This window comes from Crocodylus siamensis, chromosome 5 (assembly GCF_052110815.1).
Source record: "Crocodylus siamensis isolate JL-2025a chromosome 5, ASM5211081v1, whole genome shotgun sequence".
In the NCBI taxonomy this organism is placed as follows: Eukaryota; Metazoa; Chordata; order Crocodylia; family Crocodylidae; genus Crocodylus; species Crocodylus siamensis.
This window is the reverse complement of record NC_143399.1, coordinates 162,065,622-162,083,048: the sequence shown is the minus strand read 5'-3', so window position 1 is coordinate 162,083,048 and position 17,427 is coordinate 162,065,622. Positions and strand designations below refer to the sequence as shown.

General features: G+C 41.8%; 1 protein-coding gene across 1 annotated transcript in view; it reads right to left on the bottom strand.

Moving 5' to 3' along the window:
* THSD7A (thrombospondin type 1 domain containing 7A) overlaps window positions 1-12,899 on the bottom strand; it is a 528,740-nt gene extending 515,841 nt beyond the window's left edge. Inside the window, exons 1-3 of the mRNA XM_090046913.1 lie at window positions 12,452-12,899; window positions 8,529-8,589; window positions 2,557-2,600 (exon numbers count right to left, since the gene is read on the bottom strand). The gene's annotated coding sequence lies outside the window, so the exon portion shown is untranslated. The remainder of the gene's footprint in view (window positions 1-2,556; window positions 2,601-8,528; window positions 8,590-12,451) is intronic.
* Window positions 12,900-17,427: the final 4,528 nt, after the last annotated feature.

Sequence of the window (17,427 nt, the reverse complement as noted above, 5' to 3'; positions counted from 1 at the left end):
CAGATCAAGCTTCATTTTGCCCCAGAAATTTCTTGAGGTTACCTTGCGTTGTACAAAAGCCTGTCCTATTCTGGGTTTAATTGGACCTCATATAAAGAAACAGTATTTCAATATGTATCTACCCACTAGACATTTCAACAAGGCATCATCTACTACTTGCATCATCTTTATAATACCAATTTTAAAAGACCATTAACCTGATTACACTGGGGAACTCCTACCTAATTCTTGCTTGATTCATGAGAGAACATCTACAAACTGTTCTGTGTTTCTGTAATAATCAGAACCAGAAATCAGATGTTTAAAACAAAGACAAGAATTTTTAGAACTTTCTTTTCGTCCTGTATCAAAGCAATACTTCCACAAAAACTGGGAACAGCCTGATTGTCTTTTTAGAATTTTCTACTGAAAATAGAAATAATACTAGTGAATTTAACCTTCTGTTTCTACATGTTTGCTTTGTACCCAGCACATACCACTGCCTAATTCCACTTTGAAAAGAAAAAAAATACTATCATAAGATTGTTTCCCCATTTGGGAAAATTAAAAGAGGGACTGTAATACACAGTACTTTATTTCTTCAAATAGCATGTAGTTTGAAGCACTTCCTGTTACCCTACAGCTGGTCCAAATTCTACTCCTAATGGAAATTTTCCATGATAAAAGAAAAGTTGCATTCATTTTTTCCAGTGGCGATTTCCACCAAAAATTCTAGTTCTGGGCTTCAATGTTTCTTTATAGAAAGATGATTTTTTTTCAGAGAAATAAAGACCACCAAAAAAGTTTTTTTGTTTGTTTGTTTTGATGTAGGGGGAGAAGGGAGGGGAGAAAGACCCTTCATTTTCTAATCAAGGAACACAGTTTCGAAAGATTTTTAAACAATCCAGCCTAAATCCCATACAATTCTGCTGACTTCAGTGTGACAAGTAATAACAGAAATTGACCTATTCTCTGTAAGCCCCTGCTGTTCTTATGCTAGTTACATTTTCTTTTGCTCTAGGTTCTAGAATCCTAGATGTAAGCAAAGCTGCCCTGAAATTCTCAATGCAAAAAAATATCTTTTGAAAAGGATGACTGCTACTGAAATCCACAAACTCTCCAGTGCCAACAGTTCCTATTACCATAAATGGACTTGCATAGCCCTAGAACTTCTAATCATAACTCCTGCATTCTGATTTCTCAGCATTTAGAGCATTGCTACAAGCAACATAGCTCATTATTAACAACAGGCTAGCTGTGAAGCTGATTTAATAAAAAAAACAAAAAAAAATCCCACACATATATATGCACGTAGCACCATTCATCATGAACTATATCCCAAGGTCCCTCAAAAACGTTTATATTTTATACATGTGGTAAACTCCAGTGAAAAAAATGGTCATTAAGAGGTATATGGCACATTATATAGAAATCATAAGTATTTTTGTAAGTTTGTGTTCAGCTTTGATGCTTACATTTAAGGCAGAAATTTTGTTCTAAACTATAATTTTCAGTAATCAAATAATTGAGGGCAAACAAATAGAAGTTTCCAATAGGTTTAAGTTCATGAAGTAGTGAGAGGAGAAACATCCTGAAAAAATGTGCTGTATATATTAATAGTTACTATACTCAAGTTATTTTGAATCACAATATCAAAATTAAATTTTAATGACAAAATCATTCTTTCCACCAATAATTCCTCAGTTAGGATTTAACAGTGATCAGAGGTTCCCTCAAGACTCCAGATTTGTTTTTCTGTCATGCAACCTGCTCTCTTGACTTGCAAGAGCTCCAACTCTTCATTTATTTATGAAAGAATCATGGTCTACTGTCTCTCAGTTGTACGTATTCCAACAGCTACATTGATAAGGCAGTACTCTAAAATAAAAGTTCCTACTGAAATTGATAGGAACTTTGTACATGTCCTGAAAGCTCTACCCTGTTAAAAGTCCGTAAGCTTTATAACTGGTATGAAGTAGTTTAAGAACACTACCATATGTAATCATTACAATATTAGAAACGTTTTGTTTGAAACAGTCTCACTGGCTCAATATAGAAGGAGTTTCAGGTGCTTCTATCAAGTACTGAAGTCAACAGAACCATATCAATTAACTCCAGCTTAGAGTCTGGTCCAATGATTTCAGTTGTGAAAATTACAACAGAAACAGATATTTTCTTTTGAATAAACACACTTATTTAATTTGTATCCATAGTTGCAGGATAAGGTGATTATTATACAGAACAGTCTTTACTAATGTGGGCCATCTTATTTTTGTGTATAATTTCAAATTTGTATTCAAGAGATATTGGCATAGGCTGAGAATTTCAAAACTGCTAAGGCCAAAATGTCCCATCCCACTCAAAGCTCCCCACTGGCACTTCTAAGAAATTCCAGCCATAGCTTTTTCTAAATATTTTAGGTATGCCTGATATATAACTGTGACTAGAAACTTTGTAAGGTAATTTAAATGAAAGTTACAGTAATACATATTCTACAGGAAATACAAGCTATAAAACACATTATTTGTACTGTCTTTTTCATAATATTTTTTTAAGGTAACACAAAGTTGCTTTTACCTCTGTTAACTTTCAGCTGTGTTGATGAGCATTGAACCCATAGCCTAAAAAATTTGGAAACACACATAAAGTTATCAGATAAAGAGCATAACATACTCACACATGCACATGAGAACAATAAATAAAACGCACACACTCTATTTAGCAATTAAGCAAAAGTTAGAAGAATAATTCATTAATTAAAAGGCCAGTTCCAAAATAGCATAATCAGTCATTTAAGCCTCACAGCTAGTTTATGAATGAGTATCTTGCATTGGTTGATGTCATTGACTTTAATATGTACAAGATTTCCCCCTTCAGATTAGGGAAGAAGGGAACATATAACAACCATTTTTTATCAGCTCAGTCCTTGTAAGTTCCATAAATGACTGAATCTCCCCTCCCCACAATTACTTTAAAAACTAACAATAACATATGCAGCAGTGTCAATATTTCATACCATTTCCAGATGTACTGACCCTCAAAATCCAATATTGATTTTAGCTTTACCTTGATCAATACTAATCTCTGAGATAAATTAGTCTTTACATTGACCTAAACAAAAGTCATTACATGTATATTAGTGAAACCCCACAACATATATTTAATTAATTTAAGAGGCCACTAAAGGTTGGAAAAAATACACTTTTATACCTAGGATTTCCATCAATCACCCTTAGCAAAAATTTAAGTGAGACTAATAATTCCCATAATCCCATAGTGTCTAGAATGATTTTTCAAAACACTTTGACCTTCTTTCCATTACTTTAAGACTAATTTTCTTTCTTGTATATAGCATATTGAAGAAATATCACCATATTATACTGTTGTTGGACTATTAGGATCCAATTTCATTTCCATTAAAGTCAAGCCCATTACAATGAATGTGAAATGATTTTTCCTTTGCTTTTGATGAGCTTTTGGCAATTAAATTTGTTTTGTCAAGAAATAAACAGAGCACCAAAAGTGAGGTAGATTTTGTTGGTTTTTTTAAGCATAAATTAAGAGCTTTTCCCTTTCACCCCTAAGATACTGGTTAATTGTGGAAATAAGACCATAAATTGATACAGATTTACTAAACTTCATTTAGTACAAACATCCTTCTGCAATATGTCATCTCCCCCAACATCAAGCATTAGACTTCAAAAGGAAGTACTTATCCTTCATAAATGTAAGCATACAAATAAGATTTTATATGATGTGGGCCCTAGATTATATATTATTTGGTGGAATTATATTATATTCTCTCCCTAAAGCAGTCCCCCCCTAAGTTAAGACTGGCATAGGAAACTATTTTCATATAAAGCTAAAGCAAAGTAGATATTTATTCTGACTTGCCCCTGTTTAAATACAGAAATACTAAAAACAAGATAGCAAGAGAAGATGTAAAGAAAGAAAAGAAACAGAGAAAAGGAACAGAGAAGGGACAGAGGAAATGAAAAGAGACGAAGAAAAAATAGAGCAGAGAGGAAACTGGGGCAGGAGTGAACATTTAATAAATATATTCAGCTACTTCCAGTAAAGTACTTTGTATCATGGACATTTCTGTTACAATATATTAGACTTTCCATAGTGACCAGATATACTAGGGTCTGTGCTTTACTCTAATTTTTGGATTTCTAGAACAGTATCATTTCTTCACAATTGCTAGTGCTTTGTTGAACCAAACACTATAATCTTTACACAGCTTGCACCAGACTTGAAAAGAAAAAAAAAAAACATAGGCAAACTTGTAATACAGTTTTGATAGGGGAAAAAACAGTTTTGCAATTAAATATTGCAAAGAATGTGTTAAATTAGAGCCTGACGAGTCACAGGATCATCATTTCTCTTATTTTGTGACTCTTGTTTTAAATCATTGGGGGAAAGGGTTTCCAATACATCTTCCAAAAGATTTTTTTACTAACTTAACCTTCAATGGCAGTCCAAAAGCATGAATGAAATTATTAAGTGCTGTACAGTGACAAAGACAAAAGTCCAGAATAGAAGGAGACCTCTCTGATCTTCCATGCTGGTCTTCCCTTTTCATGTTAAAGCTGCCTCACTATACTTGTTTTTTGTTGCTTTCTTTTTAAAGTTCTCACAATTGAACCAAACCAATGATGAAGTAGACATAACAGCAGCTGGAATTCCAGGGCTGACCAGGTTCCTGGCTAGTGTTCTTAAAAAAATGTTGTTTAATCCCCATCACTTGCTAGTTTCAAGCCTTTTCTCAAATCTATAATTATGCTTTAACATTTCTCTGAACAAACTAGAGTTTGAGATGGTTTTAAATAAGGGTGTTTTCAAAAGCCATAATGCAAGGCAGGTAAGGAAAGGAGCTCCAGTCACAAGCACAGAGTAAGGGATGGTACAACAGGATAAAATGATTAAACTGGCTGGCATCTTGTATAAAATGAATGGGTACCAAAGGAGAAATAAAAGGAGACAATAGTAGAAAGGCAAGTTCTGACCCTTTTAATGCAAACTTTAAAAAAACCAAGAAAGAAGTTTAAACTTAATGCCAAAGGAAACACTAGATATAGTCGGAGAAGCAGGAAGGCTAGAGCAGTTTTAGAGTTACACACTTTCCTTTGGACAGTTTGAAGGAAATAAGAAAGTAACAGAATACAATAATTTAGATGAGAACTAGTCATGGACAAGAGTTGAAAATGTGAATTCTGAGACAAACAAACAGATTTGGCAGAGTAGAAGTGTGGCAAGGCTGTAAATAACCTCAGCATAACAGAAACTGGAGAGACGGGAGTTAAAACGCCAACGCTGTAAAACTGAGGGATAGGAAATTTAGCTGAAGTGTCAAATGTGATAGAGAATAGCCAGCTTGGGGGAGGCTAAGGAGAAGTTAACAACTGTTTTCTTCCAAAAGGTGCCATTGCAACCAAATTATCATGTGACCACATATCACAAATCCATTTAAAATGCATGGAATTTTAAATTAATTCTCACAGTTTTTATACTATTTTATAGTATACTTTTCTTTTTTCAGAGTTAGGGCATTGTTTCCATATTCTTAATATATGACACCACTGACACAGGATATAAACTGTGTTCCTGGTTCATTTTACTACTACTTCAAATACTGATGGGTAAAAAAAAAAAAAAAATCAAGCAAATGGGTGGCTGGGGAGGGGAGGGCTAAACCCTGAAATAATTAACAAGTGAGCACTCCATCATTTTATGATCAGACCTAAAGACAGACAAGCTATCATCTTCCTGCAAGGAGACCATTTTTCTCCCTAATAAATGAAATTTAGGACAAGAGCACACACAAAGGGATGCAAGACAGATTGCATCACAACAGAAGGCAAAATATTTCCTCTCTTAAAATAAATATTTACTGAAATACTGATTGCTTACTTAGAGTTCTCATTCAGTACTAACATACTAACAGACTAAAAGTAGAACAGCTTTAGAACATCTTGGGTACGTAACTTCTTGCTAGTTAAAGGACATGCTTCTAAGAATAAGAAACATGATTTAGACCAGAGTGGGCAGAATATGGCCTGTGGGCCAAATTCAGCCCACCAGGCACTTTTATTAGGCCCACAGTGCTCACCAGTAAATTGTACCCCACCCAGCCCTTCCGACCACGAGGGTAGGAGTGTGGCATCCACATATACACATGCCCCCAACATACCCTATTGCCCCTTGCTCCCACCCTCGTGGGCAGAAGGGCCCAGCTGGGCCAGCAGGCAGCTTCTGGGCGGGGCTGCTGCTGCTGCTGCAGCCACCAGGGACCTTTTTGGCTTCCCTAGCATCCTTCTCGTTCCAAACAGGAGGTAGGGAAGTGGTGGTGTCAGAGGCTGAGCTGCAGCTGGGAAGGAGCATGGGGCTGAGGCTGGCAGTAGCATGGAGCTCACACCCAAAGGAACGGCAGCAGCATGGAGCTTGTCTAGGCAATGTGTGGGTGTGAGCAAGGGTAAGGGGTGTGGGGACCCCCCCCTCCAAATTCTCCCCATGGTGCACAGCCCTGGCAGGCAGTGGCAGTAGCAGCAGCAGCAGGTGAGGGTGCTCTGAGTGCTCAAGCCCGGCACAGATCCTGGTGCCCAGCAGCACGGAGGTCTGGCCAGTGCTACACACGGGGGTGAGTGGCACACCCCCTACCAAGCTATCTCTATTGACAGTGCTCCCCAACACACAGCCCCAGCACTCACATGGCACAGGAGGGAAGCCCCGTGCACTGTGTTGTATTGCAGTAGCTATAATTGCTTTGATTGCTCATATTGTTACTTTTCTTTTTATGTATTATTTAGCAATTAAAATAAAGTTAATTTTGTTATGATTTACTTTTTATAATAATTTAATCAGTCATTATCAGCATTCTGGAATTAACCATCTATTTTAAATGCCCTATTGCTTAGCATAAATATATTTGACCTATTGGTCTCATGATTTTAACACTTAAATTTAGTATAAGGAAAATGCTTATTCAAGGTTTGTAGTATGTCTGGCTTATGTGAAAACAGGTAACGAAAGACTGAGTGATGTACATATGTGTCAGCATGAAGGAAGACAGTCCTCTTGCAGCAGGTGAAAATAGCCTTCTGTGATTTAACAGTTAAAGGCTGCAGCGATGTCAAGTCAGCAGTTAAGGATTACCAAATAGCATGCTTCACCCTGATGGCTGAAGACTGCAAGCAGTGACCCCACCCCCCGAAGACTGCAGACCACAAAGCCAGAAGATCATGTCCTACCAATCCCAGCCTACCAACAGGACAAGGAGGATGACCTTTGCATCTGACTCAGCAGAATCCATAGGTTTGTATGGACAGCTATCACTATAAAGAACAAACACAAAAACAAGGCTTTGGGTCTTTCCAACCGCAAGAAGGAGTTTTGGGTGCATCCAACATGACCTAACTCCAGCCCTTGTGGTTATTCTGGCCAGCCACCAGATTGAACTGAGTAACTTTAGAACGTGGTAACACCTTAACCTTTGCAAGGCTGTCTACCTGTGTGTGTGTGTGTGCGCTTGTTTCTTTTGTACGAATGAATGAATGAATGAGTATGCATGGAAATGAGTGAAGCAGATAACCTTACTGTTCTTTATTCTTTTCACGTTGCATGTTTTATGTTCCAATAAATGGGGCATTGTGCCTTATCCCCTGATAAGATTCCTGATTGTTTTTAATTCAGAACAACTGGAGCTGACTGCCTTCCCTGCCCCTGGACCTGCATGGCAAGGGGTGGGGAAGGGAGCTGGCTCCAGCATGTGGGGCTTCCCTCCTGTGCTGAGCAAGTGCAGGGTCTGCGCTTGCATGGCAGGGAGTGCCAGTGATAGAGATGTCCCAGCAGGGGCTGTGCTCCTTGTTGTAATGTGCAGCGCTGACCAGATCTGTGCATCACCGGGCACCAGCACCTGAGCCAGGCACGAGATCCCTGAACATTCCTGCCTGCTGCTGCAGTGTCATGGGGGGGGAATGTGGGGGGTTCCCACACCCCACAAATGACATATACCCACACACTGCCCCACAATCCCCTACATATACACCCCCAACACACCCGACTGCCTCCTCACAAACAGCCACTCCCCAATACCCCCACACACCTACCTAAACACCCCCACACACAATATACAAGACTAAGAATTTATTTTTGAGTTATTATGCAATCACCCCTATACATAGTATGCAAACACAAATCACAACAAAAATATTTTTTGTAATAAAATTAAAACGTGATAGTAGGTGTTTTACTTTTAGTATATGATTTGGGGTTTTTTCCAGTTCTAAGATGGCAACCCATCCCACTCCCAAAAGGAGTATTTCCAGGGAGCAAGGGGAGAGACTTATGGTGGCAAAGGTCAGGGGTTAGAAGGTGGGACTTCCAGCCCCAGGATGGACACCAGGCGGCAGGGCAGCTGTCAAGGGGTGAGGCTACCCATGCAGCCCTCAAAAGCTCACCAAACCTGGTTAAGTGGCCCTCCACCCAAAATAATTGCCCACCCATGATTTAGATGGTGAATATTTGTCACTTGCAATTATGTTTCTTACCCATCCAAAGGGCGGAAAGGAAAAGCCTCCACTCCTGTAGGTGCACCTTTTAACATCAGCTCTGAAAAGCAAAATGTTGTTACTGAGGAGTGGAGAGGAAGATGTAACAAGATCCTTGTTGAACTTGTAAGGCTCCTCTAGAAAGAGCAGTTGCTAAACATGAGCCTATGGAATATTTCTGAGGGAAGAAAATCAGCTGAACAATGCCTGCATCAGGAAGAAAAGGCATGTCAACAATATCTTAGGATATAAAAGTCACCTTAGATATCATTTTCATATATTATATATAGGTATCTATATCAACCATTAGTATCAACATATTGTCTGTTCTGTACATACACTGGAAATCAGACTGTTTAAAAAGTCTGAGCGATTTGTGAAATCTAAGCATTGACAGAGTTGTCCCTATAATCTCTCAAACTTTATTAAATAAAAGTACTTGAGATGAAACCTGAAGAGTCAAGAGATTAAATGGCCAAACAGTTTCTAGAACGCAGGTCTAAGCACTTGTGTCAGGCAGGGCTTGCCACAGATATTGAAAATGTTAATGGTAGTCATCTGTAGTAGGGCCCAAAGCCTTTCTATCAGCCTTAATCAGTCACAACTGTGCTTCAAACTCACCGATCATTGTTCTTTAACAAAACTGGGTGAGAACCAATAATCAAGGATAATGTATTTCTTATCTTCTTCTCTGCCACTTGACAGAGAAACAAGCAGGTCAGTCCACATCACATTGATCTTAGCTGTGAAACAGCTTAACAGCTCTTCGCAGTTATGAGTCAGCTACAACATCTATGGGTGCTTACACAAGTCACAGTTTCATGCTGTCAGACCTCTGAAAGTGCTGTAGAACTACCGTGTATCACACATGCACAGCTGTGGAACGCTTTTAAAAGGGCAGATTGTGGAAAAAATTAGCTGTAATCAAATGCAGTATTACATTAAAGCACTCTAAAGCTGAATGCATTAAGGCACTTGTGTTTCCTCCAGGGTTAATTTTTCACATGTCAGCAGGGGAAGGAAGGGGAAGAGGAGGGAGCTGCAGGCTGCTTTGAATGGCCACAGCAGGAGAGGGAGGGAGGGAGAGAGGGAGGTTGAACCAGGCCCAGTTTGTCTCCCCCAGTACTGCATCCGGGGTAGTTGGGGGAGGGGGGAGGGGCTGCAAGGCAACAGAGCTCCATTCCACCCCCCACCCCACCCCACCCCACCCCAGTGCTGGCCAAAGTAGATGGCAGCTCCCTTCCCGTCCTCTGCTGACAGCCCCAGAGCTGGTGCAATGAGTGGGGGCTGGAGAGAGGGGCAGTTGAGCAGCCTCCTCAGAAACTACTGAAACATCCCAGCCTGCTGGCCAGGAACACTGCAGGTTGGCCCCACCCAACCCAACAGGCAAATGTCTGTTTGGTGGGGGAACTAACACATGGCACTTTATGTAAGTTACAGCAGGGAGCACCATGAATTAGAGAGGGGCCCTAATGTCTGTAAGCACCCCCGGTAGTTAGGTTTCCCAAAGCTTGAAACAGTTTCTCTAGCTGGAATTTTGCTGAATGTTGTGGCAACTTCCACTGCCATAGGCCAGTGGGGGCCAATCTTTTTGGCAGACATGACACAAACAAGCCCTGCACCCTCCCCTAGTGCCACTCCCATCCCTTCACCCTGCCTGATCCAATGCTCTGCTTTCTGCCCGATCTGTCACTGTGCTACTTGTCCCAAATTCAGCCCTGTAGGGGGAGGGGCCATGGCCTGACCCCGATCCTACTGCCCAGGTGTAGGGGCTGTGGCCCTGACCTTGTGGGAGGAAGGGGGCACAGCCTGGCCTCAATCCAGTCCTGCAGAGGGGAGGAGGAATGGCCCAGCTCCAACCTGCCGCATGGGTCTTGGGAATTTGCAAGTGGGAAAATGGAGCAATATTAGTTATCAGTGCTCCCCTGCCCAGTTTCCCAACCCGTGGGGAGCCCTACAGGCCAGATGCCAAGGCACTGCAGGCCACATTTCGCTCACGGGCTGCAGGTTGAACACCCCTGGTCTAGGATAACATGATAGTTACCAGAAAGACCATGAATCCCTCACATTAAATATGATAAAGACATCAATTGCTTCTAAAAGTCATTCAGAACAAGAAGCCTCAGTGCTAGGCTGGACAAATTTGGGATGGAAGTACTAGGAGGAGGAAAAGGAAGTTCTCTACATTATCAAAATGCAAAATCCATGTTTTTTCCAGTACCTGAATATTAGTTATAGCCTCCTACATCTTAAAATTAAAAGAAAGGGAGGGTGGGAAGAAATGAAAAGGCAGAAGCATGACCATGAAGAATCTCTAGTATCATGCTTACAACTATCAGTACAAAATACTGGAACTCTGCTCTTCTAAATGATTGTGCAAGTATGAGGGTCTTCTTAGAGAACCAATCGTTGCTATGTTTCTAAATATAGCGTTGCTGTGCTCCTAAAATAAGGTTAATAACATGACCAGTGGAACAGATACTTGTCAGAAAACTATCCTAATATATTGTCCATTACAACCAAATATTAGAGCACTGAATTTTGGAAACTGCCCCGCACATCCTTCCTTGTCATTCCCCTCCTCCCTCCCCTCCCCTCCCCTCCCCCTTACAGATCTACTTTCCACCATCTTTAAAATGGGTCTAATTTCTCATTAGATGATATAGCTGGGGGGGGGAGTGTAGGGATAAAGATACAATAATGAAATAAGATACATCTGTAGAATCAAATTCCAGAAGCAGATATTTAGTGACAAAAGAAATTGTAGGAGTCAAAAGCACATTTCTAGTGCAAGCTTGAAGCTAAAAAAGCCAAGTCGCATCAATAAATAAATAGTTTGTCATAAACTGAAATGTAAAAGACTCATTAATGTAATTTGCAAGGTGTGACTCAAAAGCAGGCAGTATTAAAAATAATGATCTGACTTTGTTTTACCTTTCTATTGTGCTGTTTTCTGTGAACTTACTAAATTAGCAAATGCAGCAAAAATAAACCCAATCCTTTCCTTGCATCCATATGCACTCTAATGCTAAAACCTGCCAAAAACTTTTAGATTAGAATTTCATTTTAACGGTTCTGAGAAAAACCAATTGTTCGATGCCTTTCCCTGACAGCAGATTCCACGTGATCTCGTCTGCTAAAGGGAGCCATGGCACATTTCACAACTTTCCATTCCAAAAAGTTCAAGCTGAGAAGAGCATTTTTTTAAAAAAAGACAAAATCCTAAAAAAAAAAAGAAAACACTCCATCATAACTCCTGCCCTGTGCTACAGAACACCATCACACTTGACTGGGTTGATCTAAATATCAAGAGAGAGAAGTGCTCCAGATCCTCACCACCACTCAGTCTCTCAGTCTCTCTCAATATTCAGAAGTACTGCAAATCATCATCAGGACTGAGTCTCTCTCGATATCTAGAAGTCCTACAGACCATCTTCACCACCCAGCCTCAGCCTTAGCCATACTCTGGATATTCAGAAGTGCTACAGCTCACCACCACCTCTGAGTGTCCGACTCCCTGCCCCGCTCCCCGCCCCCCCGGCTCATCTGCTACTGTTTCAGGGTCAGATCCGCAAGGATGCTTTTGTCGCGCATACACGGGGGAATTCCTCCACAGGCACGAAGCTGAGTTCATGCTCGCACAGAAGGAAAAAATAAAAATAAAATAAAACCGAAGTGAAAGAAACACTTTCCATCGCTTTCCCTCACCATCACCTTCTGGTAACACTAACATGAAAGCGGGGGCTAGGTGCCGGGCAGATCGGACCAGGAGGGGCCGGGCTGAGCAGGCACCTCTTGCCCCCCGAGCCCCTTTGCTGTCCGAGCCGCACGAGGGGGGAGGGGGGGCGGAGCAGGGCGCATCCCCCCGCCTCGGCCTCTTGTCCCCCCGCGCCCAGGACCGCAGGACGGGGGTGGGAGCTCACCTGAAAACTGGTTTTTGCAGCCATGAGGAGGGAAGAGAAGAGGGACAGGCCCGGGGCCACTCGGGGACGCAGTGGCAGCGCCGGGAGAGCAACCCCAGAGTCCTGCCCGCCCCGGCCCGCACTTACACGGCGTCTCGCTGCAGGCGGCGGCCCCGCTTCTCAGTCCCGAGCGCCAAGTCGCTGCCCGGCATCGGGCCCGCGGGCGGCGGGAGCTCCCGCCCCTCGCCCGCTCCGCCCCGCGCCGCCGCCCCCAGCACCGCGCCGCCTCCTCCCCTGAGAGCTGCCGGCTGCAGCCGCAATGCAGCTGCGCCCGGCTCAGCACCAGGCGGGCGGGCAGCGCCAGACACCTGCCCCGAGTGCCCGAGCGCCTCCCGCCCCGCCCCGGCCCGGCCCGAGGGGGGGAGGGGACACCGCCCGCGCGGAGCTGACGGAACTCGTGCCTCAGGCGGGCTAGTCGCCAGGATTAGGTCAGCGCGGCGCCCGCCAGCCCGGATTCTTCTCCGGCCAGGGAAGGGGGCAGCTGAGGGGGCGAGGGTGTTGGGGAGGAAGGGAAGAAGTCCTTTCACCCCTGCCCCTGCCCCTGCCCGTGCCCCAGGATTGAGAGAGGGAGGTCCAAGCCTGGCTCGGCCAAACAGCGTGCAGGCCACTCACCTCTTCAGAGGGAGGCAGAACGGGGCTGGCGGACCAGCTGGGACTGTGGCAGGCCTCAAACACTGGGCAAATAACCACAGGAGCCCACTAGTGAGGTCTGTTACTTACTACTTACCTGGCCAGGAAGGAAAACCATGTGGTCAAGGAAAGCTGGCATTTTTCATCATAGCCAATGCTACTAAAATAGATATAACCCTTGAAATTGTCCCGCCCCCCACCCCCAAGTGAAATATGGCCACTGGTTCAGCTTCTTCAGATAATAAAAATGTTGGGCTTATATTTATAGGGGTGTGGGTTGTTGCCCGGTTGGTCTAAGGACATAGGCAGACGAGGTTCTTTGGGTGAATCTCATATCTTTTATTAGACCAACTTAAACAGTTGGACATATAGGGCTTATAGTTAGCTTTCAAACTGGAGCAAGGAGGCCAGGCTCCGGGCAGCTGCTCCTGGACCTGGACAAAGAGCAAAATTAGACCCTTCACTCATAGGCTAAGCGGAGGCAGGCAAAAGGCCTGAGGCTGAATTGATTCAATCTTTGCAGGTTAGTTTAAGCTGCATAGATTGAACTGATAAGCAAGTGAACAGACATTCACTTCTGATCCTGGAAGTGCAACCACATGCCTGCAGTGGCCCAAGCCAGAAGCTGGAGCATGCCTCTCTACTCAGCTGAAGCAGACAGCTTGGGCCTAGGCTAGTCTTGGGGGGAGTTTTCAGGGGAGGTATAAAATATCCCAGGATGCTGGGGGACTTGAGTTTTAACTTGAATCTGGAGGGGATCTGGGACAGAAGTTCAATAAATCTGTTCATCTGATACTACGCTCATCCAGGTTTATCTTAAACCAGTTTCAGCCATTTTGAAAGCGGTTTATGTGCCCTGAACTTCTGTTGTGTTACAGATTTGAACCGGCTTCTGATCACTTATAGCAGTTTATGTGTCATTTTTGTTCCTAGCTGTAAAGGCAAAAAAAGGTGAGCAGACTGCGGGAGAGCCTCTGCGGAAGCACCCCTGCATTCTGCAACAAGTGACAGCTGTGAGTGAATCATTGTCATTTCTGGTACATTTATCATTTAGTAATGCATTTACCTTTAGTAATGATGGAAACTCTACCAAGATGGTGTGTCTCAAAATAATACAGGTATTTGAGCAATATAGTATTTTCACTGTTTTGTTAATGAGTTTCACAAGGATGTTAAATGTTCCTTGGGAACTGAATATTCAAGATGGTGGCAAGGTCTGTTTCCCTCTCCTCCCTAGCAAGTCAATCCTGAACTTGTTTTGCATGGCAAAAAATGAACTGGGGCATGATCAACTTTAGTCTTTCCTGGTATCACATTGACTGATACATCAAACACTAGTCTAAATAAAAGCTTAGCACTGAAGTCTATGATTGAGTAATTGTGAGTTGGATTGCATATCTCAATCGTGTGAGCAATCTATAGTGACACCCAGAATTTTGGAGAATACTGAGCTATAAATTGGATGGCAGCTTACATATTACCTTAATGAAGGAAAGGAACGACAAAGAAAGGAAAGGGAGCATAGAGTTTATTATGAAGGGTTATAAAATTGATCTAAGTTTTGTTTAAAGCAGGATTGTATTTCACAGTTTTTCAAACAAATTCTGCCTCATGCTCAATTGTTTTAGTACTAACCTACCAGTTCAACTTTAAACCATAAAATAATTATTCCTTTTGCTTACCACTAATGGTCACAAAATGCTTCAGAAGTCCCTGATTTGGGGCCTTCCAGTAATCTTCTTTAAACCCTATTAAATTACATTTAGTAATTAACCAAACAAAAGTCCTCTAAAAATCTCTTAAATCTATTCCCTGATTTGACATGCCTGAGCAGTTTGCCCTTAAACCTGGTCTTTTGAAAGACTAGGAAACAAGGAACAATAGCGTAGCTGTAAATTTCCATTTCCAGGCATAATACACAGAAAAAAACAATAGGAAATTTAAAAAGCTAGCACTTTCAATGGAAAATGGAGTCATTACTATGACTCAGAGAAATGACTACTTTCTCATCATAATCTCTCATTTCTTAATTATAGGTAATAACAGTTTTGTTTTACATCTGGGACATGAGTAGCTGTTTGTTTATGAATAGCACATATGTCCATACCACCTTGCAGCCTTCAAGACAAATTTAGATCTCTCAACTTCTGCAAGACTCTAATTTTACATAATTTTTCAAGGTGTATATCTCCCCTAATAAAATCTTTCTGAAAGATATTTTCTGCTTTAAAATGAAATCAGCCTGTAGGAAACAATCTTCTTAACTCATTCCTTAAGAATCCAGTGTCAAGTTATGCAACTTGTACTTCAATCCAGGCATAAGAAAGATAATCTTTACTAAATCCATTTTCTTTCATGTAAGCAGTTTATTGCCTATCATGTTTCCATCTCTCAAAATATTAAAATGCATATCCAGATAGATAATCTCATTCAGAGTTTGCATGTTCTGAAAAATGTATCTCCTCATAAAAAGTTCTGTTAATGTTAATATGTAAAAAAAGACTCCACTGTGGATTGTTTTCACCGCAACAGTTGGCTCCGGCATTGCAATACCTAACTCTACGTTCCCTGCCATTTTCTGATACCCTGAGCATATGAGTGGTTCCTGGGCTGTGGCAATGGGAGTGCAGCCACTTCCTCACACCCCCTCCCCCTTCAGCTTTGTGTCATGTGCACAGTGAAGAAAACTCATTGTGCATGTGTCACACAGCTAGAGGAGGTGTGGCTGAAGCCCCTTTCTGTGCTCTGGGGTGTCAGTGAGCTCTCAGTGCTCCCCAGCATGTCAATACAGCTCTTGCCAATTCTCCACGTGCTGTAAGCAATATGAGCTCTCTGCCTGGTTGGCGTGGGATATGCCCAGAGTCCATGCTTTCAGCTTTGGAGCCTGCTGCTGTTTGTTCTTCCGTTCTCTCCTTCCCTGCCCTACCACCTGCTCTGGATCTGTCCCTGTCTGACTGCCACGGTACCATACATGGGAAAAATTAGGCACTCAGGAAGGGCTTTTCAGAAACTAGCTGTGTAGGGAACTCCAAGGCTAGCTAGCCATAATAAAATATGAAAGGAAAAAAGGTGTGTAAGCTCTCAGGTGGCTGACCAGAGATAGGTGTCTTTCTGTCCAGGCACATGGCTCCTTTCACTAAGGATCCCAAGCCATGACTCGTCACTTGGAGCATGACAGGAGAGTTGAAGAAGCATATAGTGGTTCCCAAAAGCTTTTCTGTGTCCCTCCCAATTATACAATTGATCCAATAAAATATATCATCCATAAAACTCTTTGCTTTCTGCTTATGATGTAATTTTTTAAACATTCAAAAACAATTCTCATACACACCCATGAGGCAAGGATGTGATATTTTAAATGGACCCATTAAGAATGCCAATTGGGTTCAAAAGAGAGAGAGAGAGAGAGAGAGGACTTGGCTAATGGAGAGCTGAGAACAAAGATGACTTGGTTTTAATTGATCTCTTTGTCACATGCAGTCCCTCACATAGAATCCAGCAGGCCTGCCAACTCCCACAGATCAAGTAAGCCTAGCCGTGGTTATATTTGTAAATGTTATTAAATTCACCCATCTCTTCAAAATATTTTAAAATAGCCTCTGTAACATACATAGATATATATTTTCTTTAATCTGTTCTGTTGCTGTCTGTATTGTAAATAATATTCATAAATCTTAATATTTTACATAATTTTTCAAGGTGTATATCTCCCCTAAAAAACCCTTTCTTTTGAGTCAGATTTTTTTCAAAGGGTCTGTATATTACAAGTAGAGCCATCTAACATATTAATTGGACAGAAAGGCATAGATGAAAGGGTCATTGTACTTCATTCCAAGACAAGCCTTGGAGCCTGTGATAATAGAAGTCCAAGTTTGCTTGTCCCCTAGCTCTTTAAGATCCTGAACAGGGGTGAGGTCTGAGCAGAAATTGGAATAAGTGTTTTGAGAGAGGAGTGTATCAAGAACCAATTGAAAAATTCTTCTAACATCTGTTGCAAAAACTATGTAGAAACCTTTGACAATGTTTGTAATTATTCAAAAGTGCCATCAGAAAATCCTCTCTTACCAAGGGGCTCCTTGAGACAAGATAAGTGATCATAGACAGAGATGTACAATCACCAAGCAGCTCAACAAATTGGAATGGGAAAGGGAAGCTTTCACTTCTAATTTACCAATTCAAAATTGGCCTAAATTGACTGAAAGTTATTACCATTTTACACCTTCAGTGGCCTATGTGAATTAATTAGTTGTTTCACTCCAATTTCCAGTAAGTAGATGGAAATCTACATAACAAACCACTATCACAGC